This window comes from Callorhinus ursinus, unplaced genomic scaffold (genome assembly GCF_003265705.2).
Source record: "Callorhinus ursinus isolate GAN/ISIS: 27379988/994484 unplaced genomic scaffold, GSC_fseal_2.0 scaffold14, whole genome shotgun sequence".
NCBI classification, from domain to species: Eukaryota; Metazoa; Chordata; class Mammalia; order Carnivora; family Otariidae; genus Callorhinus; species Callorhinus ursinus.
In genome coordinates this window covers 36,417,771-36,441,728 of record NW_027397076.1, presented here as the reverse complement: position 1 = coordinate 36,441,728, position 23,958 = coordinate 36,417,771, and the positions used below count along the sequence as shown (strand labels likewise).

The 23,958-nt window shown below is 37.6% G+C and overlaps 1 long non-coding RNA gene across 1 annotated transcript; it reads right to left on the bottom strand.

The window, feature by feature from the left end:
- Nucleotides 1-19,005: 19,005 nt before the first annotated feature.
- Nucleotides 19,006-23,742, bottom strand: LOC112832224 (uncharacterized). Its single transcript, XR_012380732.1, has 3 exons — nt 23,677-23,742; nt 23,353-23,477; nt 19,006-19,106 (listed from the first exon to the last, which is right to left on the bottom strand). It is a non-coding gene; the product is annotated as an uncharacterized lncRNA (long non-coding RNA).
- Nucleotides 23,743-23,958: the final 216 nt, after the last annotated feature.

The following is a 23,958-nucleotide window of genomic DNA, read 5'->3' as shown; positions in this document are numbered from 1 at the left end:
CAGAAGTAGAGTCATCTTATATGTTTATGGTCCATTTGTAACTCCTCCTCGGTGAATTATTTTCATATTCTTTCAGTAGGATTGTCCTTTCCTTATATATTATCACTGGCTCTTTATAAATTCTGAATATTGTTCATTTGTCTGTGGTGTGTTGGAAATACTTTTTCCTACTTACTGTTTTTTATGGGGTTTTTGGTGTGGTCTTTTGTATTATTCAGAAATTTGGTAATGTACTAAAAAAATTATATTTTATTCTTAATGCATTTACATATTTAAGAGGATCACTCTACCACAAAGTCGTAAACATATCTCCCTATATTTTTTTCTAATATTTTATAATTTTCAGCATTATTTAATTCACTGGATTTTTTAATGAATGGTATTAATATAATTTTATTGTATTTTCTAAAATCCACAGTTAATTGTCCTATATATATATATATATATATATATATATATATACACACACACACACACACAGGCTCATTACTGGACTCTGAATCCTGTTCTATTGATCTTTTGGGGTTTTCTCCTACTTGAATACCATACTATTTTTACTACCACAGATTTGCTACATATTTTGATTCCTAGTGGGGTATGATCTTTTTTTGTTCATCTTGCTTGTTTTTAAATTTCCTTGGCTATTCTTGGGCACTTATGTTTCCATATTAATTTCAGGATTAGCTTATAACATTTCTTTTAGGATTTTGATTGGGATTTTCTTGAATTCACAATGTCATTGGGGAGAAGTGATATCTTTTCCCACGCTCAGACGTTGTGTATGTTTTTTAATATATCAGGTCTTCTTCAATAAATTTTTAGTTTTTCCATAAATATCTTGCATATTCTTTATTGGGTTTATTCCTAGATTTATGTTTTTTCTGTAATTGTAAATGTTTTTTCTAATACATTTTTAATTGGTCACTGCTGGAATTTTTAAAAGCTGCTGATTTTTATATGTTGATCCATACTCCTTTTTAATCTCTCCAGTTTGTTCTAATAATGTTTTCACTGGTTCCCTAGGAGTTTCTATATATAGACTATCAAACATATTATCTAAATAATAAGGTCTTGTATCTTTCTTGGTAACAATGATGTCTCTTGCCTATTTTTACCTTTGTACTACATTGCATAGGGCCTCTAGTACAGTATTAACCAATAACTATAATACCAGGTATCTTGACTTTCTTTCTCACTTTAATACAAATGAGCTGAATGTGGTATCTTTAAGCTTATGCTACTTGTAGGGTTTTCGTGTACTCTCAAAGAATTTTCTTCTGTTTCTAGTTTTCTAAGTTTTTATTTAGAAAAATTGGATCAATGTTGAAGTTTAACAACACTTGTTTAATACTGATTAAATGGTTTTCCTCCGCTCATCTAATCAAAGGAATTTCACTAGTAATTTTTTTCTTTTGACAAAAACATTAATATAATTTATTAATTTATCAGCAATTTTTTTTAAGATAGTAACATGGCATGTGTGGTCTATTTAAGTGGTTACCCAAAACACTGCATTCCTGAAATATAATTATCTAACCCATGTAGATGTTTATGTATGAGTCATTACTTGCCTTTTCTTATTTATTGCCCTATAGGAATTTTCCAAATTCCCCCTTGGAATAGGCACACAGTTTATTATATGAAATGCTTTCCTTGCAGGCAAGTGATTTGAAGAGAGCTTAAATTATTAGTTAACATTTTAACGTAAAAATTTTAGTTTTAAATTTCCCATCAATTTACTAAGAAAAAAACTGTAAATTATATTTTCTTATTTAAGTAATGCTAATGAGGAATAACACCTAGAAGCAGCATAAACAATTTGCTAATCATACAGAAGACAAGACAGTAAGACAGGATTAATTTCAAGATTAGAAATCTACATTCTCAGCAGCTTAGCCTCTAGAAATGAGCAATTCTGATATACCTGGTAAACAATTTTCAATTTCTGGGACGCCTGTGTGGCTCAGTCAGTTAAGCGTCTGCCTTTGGCTCAAGTCATGATCCCAGAGTCCTGGGATCCAGTCCTGATGCAGGACTGCCCAAGGGGAAACCTGCTTCTCCCTCTGCCTGCTGTTCCCCCTGCTTGTGTGCCCACTCTCTCTCTCTCTGACAAAAAAAAATAAATAAAATCTTTAAAAAACAAAAACAAAAAAAAAGTTTCCAATTTCATCTAAATGGGTTGGTGTCTATTATTGTTGAGACATCTGCCAACCACACTGGGGTCTTTATTCCCTGGCCATTCTATTGTTCTTTCATTTCAGATGTTCTTTCCAAGAAACACTTCCTTACATCCTGAAATGTATCCTTTAGATATTTACTTAAGAGTGGTCTATTGGGACGCCTGGGTGGCTCAGTCAGTTGAGTGTCTGCCTTCAGCTCAGTTCATGATCCCAGGACCCTGGGATTGAGTCCCGCATCAGGCTCCCCGCTCAGTGGGGAGCCTGCTTCTCTCACTGCCTGCTTCTTCCCCTGCTTGTTCTCACTCACGCTCTCTCTGATAAATAAATAAATAACATCTTAAAAAAAAAAAAAGAGTGGTCTATTGGTGGGTAAACTCCCTCAGCTTTTCTTGAAAATGCTTTTATTTCATCTTTATTCTAAAAATATAATCTTGCTTTCTTTCTTGCATCACTTTCAAGATATTACTCCATTTCTCCTGGCTTCCACTGTTGCTCTTAAAAAGTCATCTGTAAGTCCAATTGTTGATCATTTGTAGGTAACTTGTCTTTTCTATTTGCCTTTAAGATATTTACTTTAAACATTAGAATGCTCACGGCTCAGGCCCCTTCTCCTGTCACCCCCTCATGGATCTCTCAGCCAGTTTCATATCTATAAATAGCACTTACATGATGACGACCCCAAAATTATATCTCCAATTCAGACTTCTCTCTAGCTCTACACTGGCATACCCAACCGTCTACTGAACACCTCCTCTGAAAACATCTCAAACACAAAAATGCCTAAATCTGAGCACATGGTTTTCAACCCTTTCCTCAACCATGTTCTTCAGCAGTCTTCCCCATCTCACTAAATGGCAACACTACTTTTCCATTATCTTTTTTTTTTTATATTATGTTACGTTAGTCCATGACCCATTGTTTTGGTATAACACCCAGTGCTCCATGCAATACGTGCCCTCCTTAATACCCATCACCGGGCTGACCCATCCCCTCTCCCCTTCCCTCTAAAACCCTCAGTTTGTTTCTCAGAGTCCATCGTCTCTCATGGTTCGTCTCCCCCTCCGATTGCCCCCCTTCATTTTTCCCTTCCTTCTCCTAATGTCCTCAAGGCTATTCCTTATGTTCCACAAATAAGTGAAACCATATGATAATTGACTTTCTCTGCTTGACTTATTTCACTTAGCGTAATCTCCTCCAGTCCCATCCATGTTGACGTAAAAGTTGGGTATTCATCCTTTCTGATGGCTGAGTAATATTCCATTGTGTATATGGACCACATCTTCTTTATCCATTCATCTGTTGAAGGGCATCTCGGCTCTTTTCACAGTTTGGCTATTGCGGACATTGCTGCTATGAACACTGGGGTGCATATGGCCCTTCTTTTCACTACATCTGTGTCTTTGGGGTAAATACCTAGGAGTGCAATTGCTGGGTCATAGGGTAGCTCTATTTTTAAATTTTTGAGGCACCTCCACACTGTCTTCCAAAGTGGCTGTACCAACTTGCATTCCCACCAACAGTATAAGAGGGTTCCCCTTTCTCCACAACCTCTCCAACATTTGTTGTTTCTTTCCCTGTCCACTCTTCCATTATCTTAAGACAGAAAGTAATCATCTTCCTTAGACCCCACATTCAATTCTTCAGAAATTCCATCAGCTCTACATTCAAAATTTATACAAAATTCAATCACTTCTTGCCACTCACAATGCTCCGAACTACTATCGTGTTTTGCTTGGCTTATCACAATAGCTAACTAGTTGTTCTCCCTGCTTAAACTTGACCTTCCTCCAATTCATCTATTCTCAACATAGTAACAAGAAGGATACTGTTATCCTGTTATCTCTGAACCAGATAATACCACTTATCTATTTAAAAGCCTCCAATGGCTTTTCGTTTGTCTCTGAGTAAAAGCCAAAGTCATTTCAATGGTCTACACAACTCTTACATGATCTGTCCCCTTCTAAATCTCCCTGATTTTATCTATTTCTCTTCCTCTTAATCATTTGGATCTAGCCACAGTAACTTGCTATTCATCCAGCACACAAAGCATATTTATGCCTTGGAACCTTCACACATGCATTTGTCTCTCTGATAATCACATGACTCACTCTCTCACCTCTTCTAGGCCTTTGCTTAATTTTCAGGCTCTCAGGGACACTTTACCTGATAACTAAATTTAAAATTACAATGACTACCTCTCCAACATTCCCTACCTCCCCTCTTTACTAAGTTTTACATAGCATTTCTCACCATCAGACATACTATATATTTTAATTATTTATTTTGTGTCTAATGCCCTCTCCCCCACCACACAAACACCAAAATATAAGATCCATGAAGGAAGGTTTTGCTTTTCCTTCTATCTTTTGATTGTTGTATCCTTATGCTGTAAAATTGTCTGGCACATGGTAAGTGTTCAACTCAATAAGTATTTGTTCAATGAATGATTCTCTAAAATGTCTATGAATTTTTAAATCTTAATCTTTTTTGAATTCTGAATGCAAATATGTATTTTATCAAGATCACCAGACGATATGTATGAACATTAAAACCTATGAAGCACTTCTCTCTAAGATGTATGCCTATGAGTATAATTCCTGGGTCACAGAATATACATACCTTTACAAAACAATGCTGAATTGCTCTTCAAAGTGATTATGCTGCTTCCTCTAGTAAAGTGTTAATGAACATTCTAACAGTACCATTAGACCTCTTAATTTTTGTCAAATTAGATGTGAAATATCTCATCATATTTCTAACTTGCCTTTTCAGATTACTGATGAGGTTAAGCACCCTCTTTTTTTTACAGGTTTATTCACCACTTCTGCCAAATACCTACTTTCTTATTGTGCTCATTTACTAAGTGAGTACTTATTTCCTTACCTGTTTTAGTGCTTTATATATTTGAGACACTACTGCATTGTTGGTAATACTGTAGCTAGTAGCTTCTCCCCAGTTATAGTCTAACCCCTTTTACCTTCTTATGGGCTCTCTGATGAAGTTCTTAATTTTAATGTAATTACATATATCATTCTCTTCTTTAATATTTCACGCTTTTATTGTAGAATTTTTTTTTAAGATTTTATTTATTTGACAGAGAGAGATACAGTGAGAGAGGGAACACAAGCAGGGGGAGTGGGAGAGGGAGAAGCAGGCTTCCTGCCGAGTAGGGAGGCTGATGTGGGGCTCGATCCCAGGACCCTGGGACCATGACCTGAGCCAAAGGCAGACGCTTAACGACTGAGCCACCCAGGCGCCCCATTATTTTAGAAATTTAAAAATTTAATTTAAGAAATTCTCCCATACCACACAGTGAGGAAAGTTCCTCCTGTATTTTTGCCTAACAGTTTAAATCATTGTTTTTCATATTTAAGCTCTTAATTCATACAAGAAAAAATTTATGTATAGTGTGAGCTAGGAATCCAATTTCTTTTATAAGCAATTGTCCCAGCACCATTTCTTGAGCACTATTCCCCAATGATCTGAAACACCAATTCTGTAATACCAAGTTTCCATATATCATTTGTTTTGTGGCTGGCCTCTCTTCACTGCCATTGGTCATTTTGTTTTACCATGCACAAATACTACACTGTCTTAATTATTATAAGTCATGATCTATTATAACCTAGTTGTTGTTCTTCAGCAGTGTTGTGGTTTTTCTTGACCCTAATTTGCCATATTCATTTTAGAATCCATTTGTCAAGATCCATTAGAAAAAATCTGTGAGATATCAATTAAAATTTTACTGATTCCATTGATTAATTTGGAAAAGACTGGTATCTTTAAAGTGGTAAGTCTTCTTGTCTATAAACATTTAAAAACACAGTATATATCTCCATTTATTTTGTTTTTTTTTAATATTTTTCAATATGAAGGTTTATAATTTTCTCATACAGGCTCAGGCTTTATGTATCTTTTCGTAATAGACTTGCAGACAGTCTTTATACCTCTTACTCATCTGTGTTATCTTTCCTGGCCATCAATATCCAGCTACTATAAAGTGAATTTTACCACATTAACCCCAGGCTCAAAAATCTGTGTTAACTACCTATTGCCTATGGGATCAAATGCAAACTTCACAGGCTGGGATTTAACTGGCTCTGCTTACCCAGCCATCATCACAACTTGCTAGGACTCTATTTCATTTGTTTACTTACGGTGGAATTATAGTGTAGAAGTGAAGAGCTCATTTACATAATATAATATAAAGAAAATTAGAATCAAGTCTTGACTCTATTACTTACTGACTTATGTCTTAGAGTGACTTAGTTCTTTGGGCTCCTCTTCTTTAAAACAAGGAAAATATGGATACTCATGGCATAGGATGTTGTAAACAATAAATGAGACAGTGCATGTGAGTTATATGGCACTTGTAACTTACTAGCATTAATTGCTATTATTGTATTAATGTTATTATTGACTAATTAAAAATTAACAGATAATAGCATGTCTTCTCTAAGTGAATAAACCATCATCATACCTACATTGAACTCTTTTTTGATTAAAGTGTCTTTCTGCATTTTTTTTCTCTCCACATACTTTTAAATTTGGAACAGAATCTGGAAGAGGAAATGGTCATACTCTAGATGGTGTGTCCCCCATACTGGGCTAGTGATGAAGAGAGGAAACTAGAAAGATGTAGGTCTAAGTTTTGGAGACTAAGCTAGCTTATGAATAACCCCTGATATACAGGCAGCCAGCATGCCAAAATCATAATTACAAAGGTACATGCATGACAAATACAGATGCAGTCCAAGCTGACTTCAACATGAAAAGGAAGCCAAGAGTAACCCACTGGTCACCAGAACTCAGGAGTCACCTGGCAATCATAATGCTAAGAGCCAGGTAAGTGGTGACATTGCTATTCTAGGGTCTGCTTGACTTAAAAGAGTGCTTTATCCAGTGTTGAGGACTGGTAATAGGCAGGCAGGTTGCCAAGCTTCCTTCCAAAAAGGACTGGGTTCAGAGTAGGGCTCCCAAAAACAAAACTGGAGTACCATTTTTTCTTTAAAGTGGTAAGAGCTCAGCCATTCAGATCTAATAATCCCAGCAAGGGTAGATAAAAGACTGCAGCTTCTATGAGTGTTAAGCTTGTTATTCCCTTGCTTACCATTTGACTAAGATTGATTAGTGAAGCCCCAACACTATTTTCTTTTTAATAATAACTTTAGGCACATAGTAATTAACTCTCTATTTTGATGATAGGATATATGACATTACACGATGTGTGACATGTGATAGTCAGTCTGACACTGGTATGCCCCAGGAAATCTGTCCATCTGTAACAGGAATTCCCACCAGATGCAAAACCCGAATCCTAGGGAAAGAGGACTTGTAAGAGCTAATCCAAGCCCTGGAGTTCTGGTCCCTATGGGCCTTATGGTAGATCACCAGTCACAGAAGGGACCTTAAGCTACCTGGCAGGGAAACAAGGCAGACTAGGATCAAGGAAGAAGCTTAAGTGTGCCCTCTGGGCTCACTTAACATGAGGTCAAGTAGACTTATCACTTGATAAATGAAAGAATGCACGGCTCATCTCGGATAGAGGGATACACTGGTACAGTAGATGCAGGGTCTGGTTAGCAAAGTAGAAACATTCTTCTCCTTAGATAATGATGTCACTGGGTTTGACATTTAAGATAGATACTATTAACAGAGGTGAGTGCAAATTTGTAGGAGGATCATTTTTCATTTGCTTTTTCTCTGTATCATTTAAGACGGAGGAGACTGAGCACATACAGAGGATCAGAGGAATGATCTGCAGAGGATCTTGAGGAAGCCAGAGATGGGGCTAAGGGCACAGAGAAGAGGATGAGCCCTAAAGAGAAGGGAAGAAACCCCAATGTCACAAGGGCTAATTAGGCATCACTTCATAAATCAATCTCACGACTAGGACCAGGGCTGTATAGTAGTTGATCAAGAATTGCAGCAGCATTATCCAATGATGGCATTCTATCTTGGGCATAGATGATGACAATTTCTCCTATTTGTCTGGAAGTCAGCAGACTAAATTCAACCAGTTAAGGATTCTTGGTCCTTAGTTGGTAACTTAAAACCACATATGAATGGTGCTGGGGCAACAGGACAGCCACATGCAAAAGAATAAAACAAGACCGCTATCTTACACCATACACAAAAATGAACTCAAGATCTGAATGTAAGACCTGAAACTATAAATTTCCTACAAGAAAACATGGGCAGTAACCTCTTTGACACTGGTCCTAGTGGTGTTTGTGGATCTGACTCCAAAGGCAAGAAAACAAAAGCAAAAATAAACAAATAGAGCTACATCAAACTAAAAAGGTTCTGCACAGTAAAGGAAACCATCATCAAAACAAAAAGGCAACCTACTAAGAGGGAGAAGATATTTGCAAATCATATATCTGATAAGCAGTTAATATTCAAAGTATATAAAGAACTTATGCAACTCAAAAATTAAAAAAAAAAAAAAACCAAGCCAGGGGCACCTAAGTGGCTCAGTTGGTTAAGTGTCTGCCTTCGGCTCAGGTCATAATCTTGGGGTCTTAGGATGTGACAACATGAATGGACCTTGAATTTATTATGCTAAGTGAAATAAGTCAGATGGAGAAAGACAAATATTGTATATGTGGAATCTAAACAAACAAATAATACAATACAGAAACAAACTCACAGACACAGAAAACAGATTGATGGTTACCAGAGGGGAAGGGGACTGTGGGGGGTGGGGGAGCAAAATGAGTGAAGAGGTTCAACTACATGGCAGTGGATGGTAACTAGGCTTTTGGTAGTGACTAGTTTATAGCGCACACGGATATCAAGTTATGTTATACACCTGAAATTATATAATGTTATATAACAATTCTATCTCAATTTTAAAAAACACACACATTTGAAAAACAGATGAGTTTCGTATCTTTTTTGCTAAAATATCAGTAAATAGAGTCCAAGTCAATGGCCTAACCCCACCACTGGGGTTAGGGATTTTCCTCTGCACCTTACTTTGACCATTTATCAGTAACATGATAAACCTCAAGAAAACACACACACACACACACACACACACACACACACACACACATAATAATAATGTTTTTTTTTAAATCCCACCAGGACTTTGGTTTCCCTCATAGTTTACCTGACCATCAGATTATTTCAATGACAGCAACTCAGTGGCAACAGCTGGGGTGGTGGTTGATAATTTTTCCCTCCTGCAAGTTAAGGCCAAAGCACTGTGGTGGGACCCACCGAGAGGTTTGTTTCCTGTCAGTGCACAGTTTGCTACAAGCCACCCTTTCTCTGGGCTGCCAGGGCCTGTGGTCTGAACTGTGTGACACTAACATTCAATTACGGTAAAATGTCTATTTAATAACTGACATTTCCAGTAACTTCTTGTGAGTTCAATATGCCTCGAGGCTAATTAGAAAAGTTCCAGAGGATACTAAGAACTACTTTATTGACAAATAATTTACACTCCTCTGGATTTATTCTGACCAAAAATATTAAGGATTCTCCTTGTAGTTACTTCAGACATAGCTGGGATAGACTTTAGTGTTTAAACCCTGGGAATTAAGGAACCTAGCACTAATTTTGTTGGGCAGAAAATATTTTCAGCTGCTGAGTCCAGGTCCAGAGGAGCACGAGAAGACCTTTTAGGTTTTCCATGGTCTAGTGACAAATATACATCCTCCGGTGCTTATACTCACTTTAACTGAACCACAATGGTTCCTAGGAACACTCTGACCTCCAGTCATCAGTATATTTCAAAAGCAAACAGAATTCGAGGAGCTGTCCAGTTAAGGTAATCAATGGGATTTGCTTCTTCAGGAACTAATGTTAACTTTTTCCACAAACTTATCAGGTTCTAGATATAAGTATTCATCTAGTTAACCAAACAATTAAAAATACCTATCTTATATACTCTGCGTTTCCTTGGATAGGAATCTTGAATCATTTTTCTTTTCTCTTAAACATGTTAGGGGAAATATCTCTTCTCTTTCAGTTTTGATGGAGTTAGCCAGGGCATAAAGATTAAAGTAGAACTGCCCACAGGAACCCGTAATTATTGGTTTCAAAAATCAAGTGTCAAGCTGGAAGGCTGTGTTGGGGAAATTCAATACTTGCTCATACATTTTTCTGTTCTTCTCCAGAGATATAACTTTATATAGTTTTATACATATACATAAAAATATATAGTTATATATATAAATATATGCACACACACACTAATAACTTTAAATGAAAATGTGCACTAGATGCATAAAACTTTGTGGGTAAATCTGTGGCGTTTAAACATTACTTTTGCTTCAGAGGTTGGGGATAGCATATTATATTACATATCACTTCACAGTTCACTATCAAATATGTCATTTCATTTGATGCCCAAACATCCCTATTAGGTAAGCAGGTACATATTTCCAAATTCATTCACAGATTGGGGGGAAAAAAACTCTGGAGAGTTTAGTGACCAGGCCGAGGTTAGAAGCTGGAAACTAAGCAATAAGGAGTATATCATAAGATTCAGTGCCTTCTGACCATTCCAAAGATGAGAGATGCAGTCTTAAGGAATTTAATATGTAATTTAGAAAAACTTGAAATATCTTTTAGTAAACCATCTTTTGTATCAAGAAGAATCTCCAAATCTAACTTCTTAAAAGGACAGGTTCAACTGGATTATGCTCTACATGGGTACAGTTATACTCAGTACACTCTGAAAGGGCTTCAGACCCTACACTACACTGAAATTGTTCTCAACAAAATTTGTGATGAATAACCTCACTTTACTCATAATTTTCTGACCTGACCTTTACTTGAACACTTGGTGCCATGCATCATTCACATTCATAAAATTCCCTTCTTCTCTTTTTTCTCAGCACCATTGTGTCTGTGTTTTCCTAGGTGAGGCAGCCTGAAACAATTGAAAAATCACTGGATTTGGAATATTACAGACACTTGGGTTACAAATCCAGCTCTTGGGGTCTTGGGAAAATTAACCTTAACAAGCCTTAATAATAATTAGTATTGCCCCTACTATAGGGTAGTTTGGAGATCAGAGACAGCATATGAAAGCAGGTAGTGCCAAGCTCATTAGAAAGCACTCAGTGGATGGAGACACCTCCTCAGCCTGTTTTTGTTGAGCTCTTTCAGTGACCACACAGATATCAGTAATATCAGGGTCCTGATATATATCACACCTCTGCTCTTTTCACTCTGTATACCAGTGCTGTCCAATGGGACTTTCTCTAAAGATGAAAATGTTCTATAATCCATGCTTGTCTAATACAGTAGCCACAAGCCACATGCAGTCTTTGAGCACCTGAGGTGTGGCTAGTACAATGGAGAAACTGGGGCGGCGGGGGGGGGGAGAGGGAGAGAGAGACTCTTAAGCAGGCTCCACGCCCAGCACGGAGCCTAATATAGTGCTCAATCTCACCACCCTGAGATCATGACCTGAGCTGAAATCAAGAGTCAGACGCTTAACCAACTGAGCCACCCGGGTGTCCCGATTCTTAGCTTTAGATTCCAGCCCTGATTTTCACCTGCCCATTAGCCATAACAGGGCATCTCAGAAGCACTTTTTATTCATCATGTTCACAATAGAACTCATCATATTTTCCTTCAAACTTGCTCCTCCTCTTAGGTCCTATATTCCAATCAATAGCACACAATCCAGTGTCCAGCTCAGTCCAGGTAAATGTCCCAGTCATGAACCAGGAGTTACTATAGATAGTCCTTTTCTCCACCCAAATTCTATGCCTATCAGCCTACAATCATTTGTACATGTTAAATATCTTTATCTCTCCATCTATGCTGTCATAGCCTTAATACAAGCCCTCATTATTTCTGACTGAGATATTATGATGGAGTTCAAATTTGTTGACTTGTTTCCAGTCACCCCCCTCACCCTTCCCTTGATCAGCTTGGCTGTCACAGTGTCCATTCATTCACTTGATCTTGTCTGGAATTTACTCAAAATCTTCCAGTGGTTCCTCAGAGATTCACGATGGTCTGTCCCCTATGAAATTCTTCAGGCTCATGTCCCATCACATATCCCAGAAGGAAAAGAGAGAGAAAGGGACAGAAAGTTTATTCAAAGAAATAATAGCTGGAAACTGGGAACATACAGTTTTACAGGTAAATTCTATCATAATTTTAAGAAAAAGGTAACTAGAATATTATTTAAACTATTCCAGAGCACAGAGAGGGAAGAAAAGCTTCAAATTATTTCTGTAAAATCAGCAAAGTAAAACCAAATCTAACGAAAATACTACAGACAGGAAAAAAAAAAACTAGAGGCAATATTACTTATGGTTGTTATGCAGAAAAAAAATCATATAATAGTGAATATTGGAAAATACTCAGCAGCATATTGAAAGAGTAATATACCACAAAAAATTGATTATCATTATTATTATAACCCTACAGTTCTAAACATCTATGGATCTAGGGAAGAATTGTTCTACTCCACAGCTCCACATATTCATTATGAGTGCACATGGATGGTGGGATCAAACTGTGGTCACTCCACTGTGGTCCAATCTCAGTAAGAGATGTAGCTGCATGTTACTGTATCTGTTTTCAGCCTAATATTATTAACAAAACTTTTGGATGGGGGCCCTGTGGTGGAGTGGCTAAGAGCACTGCTCAGGATTCAGAGACTAACTGGGGGTCAAAGCCTGGCTCCACCACCGGTGCTTTGACATTTATATGCATTATGAACTGATCACCAAAATAAGTCTAGTTACCATCCACCGCCATACAAAGTTAATATGATATTACTGACTGTATTCCTCATGCTGTACATTCCATCTCCCTATTTATTTATTATTGATCTAGAGTTATAGTCTTGAACTTCTCTTCCTAATCAACATATTCTCCATGGGTGATCTCTTTCTTATGGCAGTTCCAGGTCTGAATTTCCAATAGTCTCTAGCCTCACCACCACAATGGTCCAAGAATTACTCAAACAATATGACCCAAACTGAATTAACTGTCCCCCAGACCATTTCTCATACATTCTCTGTAGTTTAATTATATCACAATCACCTAATTGAAGCCAAAAATTGGAGTCAACATTGATTTTTTTTCTCTCCTTTACTCCCTAGTCCTTACTGGTCATGAAATCTTTGTTAGTCCCAATTCCTAGACATCTTTGAAATCTGTATGTCCCTTTCTCTCCCCATTGACACATCTTATGTCAAGGCTTTATCTGGACTATTGCAACAGCCCAAAATTTATTTTCCTGAACTTCTGTGTCACACTTCTTAAATCAACTCTGCATGTGATCAGGAGTGATACTTCTAAAAACATGAATATTACTGTGTGTAGGAGGCTGAATAATGGCATCCCCAAAGTTATCCACATTCTAATCCCTAATGCCTGTAAATGTTAGGGAGAGAGAGAGAGCATGTAAGCATGAGTGGAGGGAGGGGCAGAGGGGGAGAGAGAGAGGGAGAGAGAGAGAGAATCTTTTTTTTTTAATTTTCTTTATTTATTTGAAAGAGAGAGAGCAAAAACAAGAGGGAGGGGCAGGGAGAGGGGGAGAAGCAGACTCCCCACTGAGCAAGGCGCCTGAGGCAGGACTCGATTTCAGGACCCCGAGATTATGACGTGAGCCAAAAGCAGACACTTAACTAACTGACTGAGCCACCCAGACATCCTGGGAGAGAGAATCTTAAGCAGGCTCCATGCTCAGAACAGAGCCAGCGTGGGGCTAGATCTCATAACCCTGAGATCATCATCTGAGACAAAATCAACAGTTGGATGTTTAACCTACTGAGTCACCTAGGCCCCCCTGTAAATGTTACTTTATAAGGAAAAAGAGACTTTGCTGATGTGACTGAGTTAAAGATGTTGAGATGGGGAGATTATCCCGTATTATCTGTAAGCACACAATGTAATCACAAGGGTCCTGGTAAGAAGGAGATGAAAGGATCTAAGTGTATAGTGGGAGATGTGATAAAAGCAAGAGGTTATAGTGATATAAATAAGTGATAATGAACCAAGGATTGCAGGCAGACTCTAGATGCTGAAAAGGACAAGAAAACAGATTCTTCCCTAAAACCTCCAGAGGAAAGGCAGCCCTGCTAACACCTTGATTTCAGCCTAGTGAGACTGATTTTGGACTTCTGACCTCCATAACTGTAAGATAAAAAAATTTGTTCTGTCATAAGCCATTAAGAATATTTTTAAAAAAATTTAATATTTATTTGAGAGAGAACATGCATGCACGAGTTGGGGGAGGGGCAGAAGGAGAGAGAGAGAGAGAATCTCAAGCAGGCTCCACTCAGCGCAGAGCCCGATGCAGGCGTAGATCTCACAGCCCATGAGATTACTACCTTAATCTCAGTTAGACACTTAACTGACTGAGCCATCCAGGCACCCCGAGAATATCAAAATTTTTAGGGGTGCCTCAGTTGATAGAGCATGAAACTCGATCTTGGGTTTGTAAGTTCAAACCCCACACTGGGTGTAGAGATTACTTAAAAATAAAATCTTTAAAAAATATGTATCAAAATTTTTTACAGCAGCCACAGAGAATGAATACATTCAAGCGACCACTTTTTTGGAAATTGAGGGATTCTCATTTCCTACAGGATAAATTCCAGACTTACTAAACTGCATTCAAGAACACTCATAATCTAACCACTAAGATATTTTTAGCCTTTCTTTCTGTTTCTGCCCTCTAAGGAACTTCTACTGATAGGAACCAAACTTCTTTTCAAAAGTTGAGCCACATGGTCTGACAAAGAATTTTGTGCAACTTTTACATATGAAAATTTGGGAGGAGACATAATTTAGAAAAATGTTAGGGTTTGGTGAATATGAACAATGGGATGGAACACTTCAATAGCCAAGGTGTACTCACCACAATCACATGAAAAAGAAAACATTTTGCCATTCATTAAGTAATTTTACAGTCACAATTCTTGGACTTGTAGATGTCCTTTTAACTGAGTATCTTCTCCTTTTTTGTTCGATGAACTCCTTCCTACTTATTCTTTAAGACTTAGCTTAATCATCACCTCTACTGTGAATGGATCTTCACTGACATACCCTGGTACAGACACTTATTTTCTCTGTGTTCCTAACTGTACATTTAATATACTCTTTTACCATATACTTCTGAACATTAATAATGTAATTATCTATTTATGAATCGTCCTTCCCGTTAGATTATTTGCTTCTATGGTAGTATCCCAACATGGCCCTCAATGAACCTCAAATTCTGGTGTTCTTATCTTTGTGCAGTTCTCTCCCACAGTGAGCCTTGGTTGGCATATACCAGTGATATGCTGTAGCCAGTTTGCATGAGCTCTCAAGAATCAACTGTGCTCAGTGATTCATTAGTTCAATATAACACCCCCTGCTAAACATGTACTATACCTTGGCTATTTGAATTTAAATTTTTTTTAAAATTAAATAAATAAATAAATAAAGGTTTTTAAAAAAGGAAAAAAAAGAATCAACTGTGCTCTTCCTAATTCTGTGTTCACCGATGTTACCCTGGCTTGAAATCAGCCAAGGTGGAATTATTTACACTAGGAAAATTAGCAAATGTTACAAATTAATGGCAGTTTTTTTGTTTTTTGGGAGAGTCAATTTCCCAATATACCTCTCCTTCTGATTCACAGTAACAAACAGAATGCAGTGGAAAAGATTTTGTATCAATACTGGACTTAGCTTTGAAAAGGACTGGCAGCTTCTACATCCCCCCCTTGAATACTGATTTTTGCCACCACCTATTAAGATCAGTTACCTGATAGATGGACACTGAACAGGTCCATGTGAAGAGGAAGAAGCCTTGAGATTATATGGAAAAGGAGAAAAACCCATTCATCCCAGCATCCCAAATAAGCCTCCGGATGACTCCAGTCACAGCCACCATAACCACATAAGAGACATCAACAAAGATCAGGAGAAGAACTACCAAGTCACCTATAGAATTACAAAAAATGATAATAGTTGTTATTGTTTTAAGTCATCAAATTTGGGAATGGGTGATAAGAACCATTATTAAGTTAACTTAAATAGCTCCCCATGTCAAGAGCCGTATTTCATTCATCTGTGTATCCACAATATCTGAACAGGTACCCAATGAGTACATGCTGGATAGAGAGTGGATATTGTCTCCTTTTTTTTTTTCAATACTTGTGTAAAGTAGTACCTGCCCATCTATTTCACTATGATGAAGAAATACACCCCTTCATAATAATAAGACACTGTATGACAATTCACAGCGCTGTGAATAGTGCAAGACTGTTGAATCACAGATCTATACCTCTGAAACAAATAATACATTATATGTTTAAAAAAAAAAAAGAAGAAGATAGCAGGAAGGGAAGAATGAAGGGGGGGAAATCGGAGGGGGAGACGAACCATGAGAGATGATAGACTCTGAAAAACAAACTGAGGGTTCTAGAGGGGAGGGGGGTAGGGGGATGGGTTAGCCTGGTGGTGGGTATTGGGGAGGGCACGCTCTGCATGGAGCACTGGGTGTTCTGCGCAGACGGTGAATCATGGAACATTACATCGAAAACTGATGATATGATGTATGGTGATTAACATAACAATAAAAAAATTTTTTTAAAAAGGCACTGTATGACAATAATTAAAGAAAGAAGATTAGTTCCTAACAAAGATAGATCCTTACTGGACAAACACTATAACCTCTTTAAATACTAAACTGAAATGGCCTTCTAAAAATGACTAACATGTCTACCTTCTTCTCACCTAAGTATCAAAGGTCTCTACTCTTCTATCCGACTTTCTTAAGGGTTTTCCTCCCATGATGACATCAAGGCAAGATTCCTGGAAGGAGGAAATATCTGAGATATTTGATGTATGTAAAAAGAAAAGACTGTGATTTTGGTCTCAGGTGTGGTAGTAATCTAGTTTCTACTTCTGACTATGCAGTGCGTGGCAAATGACAAGATCTTATTTTGAACTCTGACCTTGTATCTTCTTTCCATAATAAAATCTGTTTCTCTTCTATCTATTTACTATTTGGTTATTTCCCATACTTTCTCCTCCTTTCCTTTGTTCTAGTCTGTTTTTTGTCCCTACATGTTTCCTCTTTTACATGCTGCTATGCTCCCAGCCCTGTAAATTACCTACTAAAAATTAATCATTTTGCAAAATACATTATACATATCCCATTAATACTTTTGCCAAACCCATGAGATGGGCATTATTATTTTCAATGTATAGATAAGGCTCAAAGAGATAAGTAACTGGTTCAAAATCTCAGCCAACAGTAAAGCCAAATGTGCAGCTGGTTCCAAATGTACTCAGATCGACACAGCTATAAAACACAAGAAGTGGGAGACTGGGGAAGGGATTAAATACAGTTAATTCATACCTTTAAAAAAAAGAAGAAAGAAACTGAAGAAAACAAGCAGATGCATGAAGATACACAGAAACTTGTTAAACATTGTATAGATAGACTTACTCAAGAAAAACGTTTTCATTTCCACTTCTACTCTGGGGGTATATAAGGAAACTATTCTTTTTCTTAAAACCCTTACTCTGCAGGATCAAAATGAGCAAACAGTGACCACATAAGTGAGAAAGTAAATTAAAATGTGCTTATAACTGCATTCTTATGACTGACATAAAACTCTGTACCACAGCCATTCCTTAGAAGCCAGCTCATGGGATCAGTTAGGCAAGCCCATTTCTAAATTCTGCATCTAGAGACCCACAGTATAGAACATACTGGTGAGTTCTTTTGTACCCAACCTTAGCTGACACTTCACTATAGCGAAAGGGAACTGCCAACAGTTTTTGTCAAACTCACTGCTGTGGACTCCACAGCTGGCAGAGACCTTGTCTAGAGTTGTAGGCATCCAAATCATACAGATGGTCCAGCCAACTTGATGATGAGGCAGGGATCAGAACTCTTTGGTGAGCTACATAACCATCAAATGCTGCAACACAGGAAATGGGCCCAAAAAAGTTTCAGGAGGGTACAATTTTGTCTTTGCAATCCATTTTCAAATGGTAGTTAAATATTAAGGCAAAATCAATGTACGAAATTACATAAACTTATAAAGTACTTATGAAGGATAATGTCCTAAGCACTTGAATACTTATTACATGTTAGGAACTTCATACACCTCATCTCATCCCAACGTCCCAACACATCAGAGCACCTGATGTTAACAGATACCCTTTTCTCAGTAGGTAACCAGGCTCTGAGATGTTTGGTGCCTCTCCCAATTGCTAGCTGCTTAAGTGGGAGAGTCAGGACATGAACTTTAGTCACTTGGTTAAAGAGGCATTTAAAAATGCAGCATTCTGGACCCAGATTGCTACCTAAAAATCCCAGCTCTGCCACACACTAGCTGTCTAGTGCCTCAGTGCCTAAGTCACTGTGCCTCAGTTTCCTCATCCGTGAAATGGGGCTCTTCTACCTCATGATACTATTATTTTGTTGTTAGGATTGGATTAGTTAATACATGCAAATGTGTAAATATTATGTATGTACAATACACATAGTATACACAGTGCCTGACATAGACACTATACAAGCATTACCAATTATTATTGATTCGAAATCCACTGTTTTATTTCTACCACCACTCCCCCCGCCCCGTGTGTGTGTGTGTGTGTGTGTGTGTGTGTGTTGGGGTTCCAAAATCTGGAATGGAGGTGGAAGGTAGGACTGAGAAAGAGGAGAGGACTGGAGATGGCAGTAGAGAGCTTCTAGTAGGTATGTTTAGGCTCTGACCCAATCACTGACTAAAAGAAGCTTGGTGCAGCTCTTTGAAGGCAGGAGAGTAAGGAAGCCCTAAGTTCTACAGTCCTATTTTGAGACTAAATCAGTATAACAACTTCACCCAACCAGGAAATGGAGATTCCAACTTGGATGGTGTAGCTCTTTCCTGAGGCTGTTCAATCCATTCACAGTTGATCAAAATGAAATCTCCAGAAGTTCTTAAAAGTCTAATTACAATTCAGATCACAAAGTCATTTTTCTGACCTCCCAAGTTCAATATCTGTGCTCTATCTTGAATGCTTTACCCACTTATATTTATAGAAAGCTTTATCTATATTGTTAACTATTTTAGGTTATATACCTAAAAGTAGAATTAAGAAAAAGGATTTAACACTTTAAGCCTACCATGCATGTTGCCAAAATGCTTTCCAGAAAAGTTACCCCAAATCACACTGGTTCAGCCACTCGCACCTACCACTTAGCATCATGATTCAGAAAGGAGAAATCTTTGCTAGTATTAAAGGAGAAAATACCACCTAGTTGATTTAACTTGCATTTCTTTCATTACTACTAAGGTCAATTTTTTCTATTTGGAAGCTATTTGTATTATTTATTTTAACTGTATTTTTTTGTCTTTAGTCAGCTTTTTCTGTTGGGAGATTCTACGTTATTTAATGATTTATGCAAGATCTTTCTACGGTAATACAGTTTCTTCCTTAGTTTTGTGGAAAATAGTTTCCCAGTTAAGTTATTTGCATATTAATTTATTTACTTTTTAAATTAAAAAAAATTTTTTTAAGATTTATCCATTTGAGACAGAGAGAGAGAGAGCCAGCAAGCACAAGCGGGGTGGGGGGGTAGGGAGGGGCAGAGGAAGAGGGAGAAGCAGACTCCCGGCTGAGCAGGGAGCCCAACACGGGGCTCAATCCCAAGACCCCGAGATCATCACCTGAGCCGAAGGCAGACACTTAACCAACTGAGTCACCCAGGTGCCCCAACTTTTTAAATTTTTTTAACAGAAGTTTGGAGTCCATCTCATAGGAATTCAAAATTTATTTTATACCTTCCTATATCAAACTGAGGTATTTAAGAAACATATCACTCTTATTTTCTTTTGGTCAAAATATATATTTCTTAAAAGAATACACAGAAAGGTAAGTTTTACCAGAATACAAGCTCTTCAAAAAAAGAGATCTGACCTATTCACTCACCCATGTTCCCAGCTCTTGTAACTGTTCTTAGCACATGGCAGGAGTTCTATTTGTTGAAAAAAATAAGTGCACTGCTATCTTGCAATTTGCGTGAAAGCAGCAAATCAAACTCCCAAAGACTTCACAAAAATAAAACAATTATTGCTGACATGCAAAATCTGCAGTGACAATGCCTGGACTTCTGGCTGAAGTACACTTCACTGGTAGAATGTATAAATTTGGGGCTTTGTTTTCTTTGTATTTCTAACTTTTTCACCACATAAATGAAAATTCTGCTTGTCACCCGAGATTTGCCCTATGAAAATATTTCAAAAACAAACCTCCTCTTCCTCTTGATCTCCACTGGCACCACTCTAGACTAAGCCAGCTTCATCCTAAACTTGGACTCTTGCAATGACCTCTCAATTAGTTCCCCGCTTCCTCTTCTGACCTCTTCCAATACTTTTTCCTATAAAGCCTGGAACATGAGCATCTCAAACCACCAATCTGATTATGACACTCCCCTATTTTCATTGCTTCCCACTGTTTTTAGAATAAAATTTAAAATCCAAAACTCCATATGATCTGGTATAGCCCCATTTGGGGAAGTCCAACCCTACCTCCCCTTGCTGTGCTCAGCCACACTACTGCATTTCAGTTTTCTGAACAGGTCTGACTCATCCCACCTAGGCCTCCCCACTGTCTGTTGCCAATACCCAGGTGGCTCTTGCACACCCCTGCCTGGCCAGCTCATAGTCATGTGGTCATTCTCTGAGCATTACCTTCCCATGATCCGCCATGCTCCAGGCTATATTAGGTCTTAGACTCTTCCTGTACATGTGCTACCTTGTACTTGTGCAGCATTCTTCACAGTGTGTAATTATATATTTACTTGTGTAATTCTTTGCTTTACCTCTCTCTCCCCTACGAGGTAGTAAAAGTTCATGGACAAAAAGTTTGGTCTGTTTTGCTCATCAGTGTATCTCTACTACCTACCACAGAGCCTGGCACCTATTTGGCACTCAACAAATACAAAATGAGTAAATGAATGAAGGAGAACAGCTCAAGGCCATCCTCTGCCAGGAAGCCTTTCTCACTGATGCCCAGGCCACAGGATGCTTCCCTTTTTGAATATCCAGTAGCATTCTTGTCTATTTTGTCCCAAATGAATTATGTTGTAAAACATAATGTTTCTTGTTTTTATTTCTCTAAGTCTGCTTATTTTCTCAGCTACAGTGTTCCCCCTTCCCTCTAACACCGGCCTCAGAGCTGATTCTCAAACACTCTTGACTCACCCTTTCTCAGAGACCTTGCATTTGCTGTTCTCATTCAGAACACTCCCCTCCCACATATTTGAATGATTCCTTCCCAGTCATTCAGCCTCAAAGGTCATCTCCTCAGGGAGACTCTGCTTCTCCAATAACCAATCCCACTTGATTATTGCTCCCAGCTCTCATTGCTACCTCCCGTTACAGTGCACATTTACACACTTATTTCTTATCTGGCTCCCTCATCAGAACACAGGCCCAAGAGGATGTGAGAATTTGTCTGGTTCCCACTGTATACCTGGCATATAGTATTTATTATATACTGGCATATAAATATTTATTAAATGTCTGAATACCAGCTCCAATGAGAGTCCAAAGCTCCCACTCAGATCAACATGAGCATGAGTAGAAGCTAACCCAACCTTCACTTCAGGGTCTTACCTCAGGGAAAGCAGTAGGAATTTCTTAACAGATTGCTTCTGATGCAAAGAGGCAACTAAAGGGGAGAAGAAAGCTGATGAAAAAGAAGGTAGAGAATAGAAAAGGAGAAATCAAGTCAACTGAATGGGGTGAAAGGGGAAAATACTGGAATCATAAGGATTTGAAATCTTTTCAAAAGCTACATAACATCCAGATAGTCAAAGCTTGAGCTTCCTTTTTTTTTTTTTTCCCCTCTTTTGAGCTTCCTTTTGATATATGTGGCTCTGAATGAAATGCAACCTCTCTCTTCTGGCAAATCAGCTCGACACTCATGTATTTGATGAGATATGTCACCTAAAGGTGTAATTAGAGGAAACTGAAAAAAAAAAAAAAGAATAAAAAGAGAGAGAGAAAGAATTTAGATCATAATAAAAAAAGAAGTTAGATGCTGATATGGGCAAAAACATTTATAAAAGTCTCACAAAAAAAGTGAGAAAATATTTCCTTTGTTAAACATAACTGATGCTACATTATAAGTGGGCTGATCTGCCCAGAGCTCGCAGAAAGAAAAGAGATTAAAATGTTTCCACATTGAAAACCACCCCCAGGGCGCCTGGGTGGCTCAGTTGGTTAAGCGACTGCCTTCGGCTCAGGTCATGATCCTGGAGTCCCGGGATCGAGTCCCACATCGGGCTCCCTGCTCAGCAGGGAGTCTGCTTCTCCCTCTGACTCTCCTCCCTTTCATGCTCTCTGTCTCTCATTCTCTCTCTCTCAAATAAATAAATAAATTCTTAAAAAAAAAAGAAAACCACCCCCAAATATATAACTTTAGATTTGCTTAAAAATGAAAACATAAATAAGGTATGGGTGATAAGGTCTTGTTATAAAACAACAATAAGAACTGTGATAAATTAGAATGGGTGGGAGGTTTTCTGCTGTGGATTTTTCTAACTCAGAAAGCAAACACTGGAGCAGTTCTTCCCCTGTATTTGATCACCTGATATGAGATTAGAATTATGTTCACAGTTTAAATTCAATTCTTGGGGAGAAAATAGCCATGTCTATAAAAATATCATGCACAGTTTCAGAATCCATGATTATCTGAAATAAGCTGGCTCCCACCACTAGCCATTTAACTAACTAGATATCCAAAAATTAACTCTTATCAGCAGTAAGGCCTTAAAGTTCTCACTTTCTTCCTTGATAAACAAAAAATCCAGGCAATAAAAATCTTAAAATAAAACTGAGAAAAATTAAAAAAAAAATGGAGAAAAATGTTCCTTTGTTAATATAAGGTTGATATTTACATCACAAATCAAGACTTAGAAAAGAAAAAGAAGTATGTATAAAGCCAAACTCATAACTGAAGAAAATGCAAATCATGGGGTAGGAAAGTAAAGAAAACAATATATTATGTATCACTGCATCTATGCATTTATGTTTTCATTCATCTTTCTCTCTGAATAGCCTAGCCATCCATTAATAAAAAACGATAGTTTACATGAATTATTTTAGCTACATTCCCAACAAATATGCAATGTAAATTCGAAAACTCTTTTTTTACGCAACAACAAACTCAAAGCACATCATTTTACCTCTGGTCTAATCTGAGAAGCCCATGCAATTGGATTCATAGTCTTTTTCATCATTCTCTGGAGCTCCAAAAGTTTTATTAGACATCTTCTCTTCTACCGCTTCTCCCTTGCTAAAATGAAGCTTACTAGGCCAAAGAAAGAGAAAAGAATAGAGGAGATCAAAGGGTAAATTTTTTTCTTCCCTGACATTTTAAAAGGAACTATAAAATTTTGCTTGTGAATGGCATTCATGATCCCCACCATGATTTTAAAAAGTGGAAAGCAGAATAGTGAAAAAAATATACCAGTGTTAAAGCTTACAAAATGCATTGAAGATTATGTTACCATTTTATTAATTAGATTCTGTTAAGCAGAATTCAGCATTTCCACCCTGGAGGTTGATGTCACTGTGAATTCTTGAAAGAGAAAGCAGGGTTAGAATATTTGAAAGATATTTATGACTCTATCATGATGTTGCATAACTTTGAGTGAGAAAAAAATTATTTTATGATCGTCTGGTTATTTTATAATAAATGTTTGCAGATGTTGTTATATATTTCATTAGTCTACTTGGGCTGCTATCACAGCCCTGGAAGGCTTAAACAACAGAAATTTATTTCTCCAGTT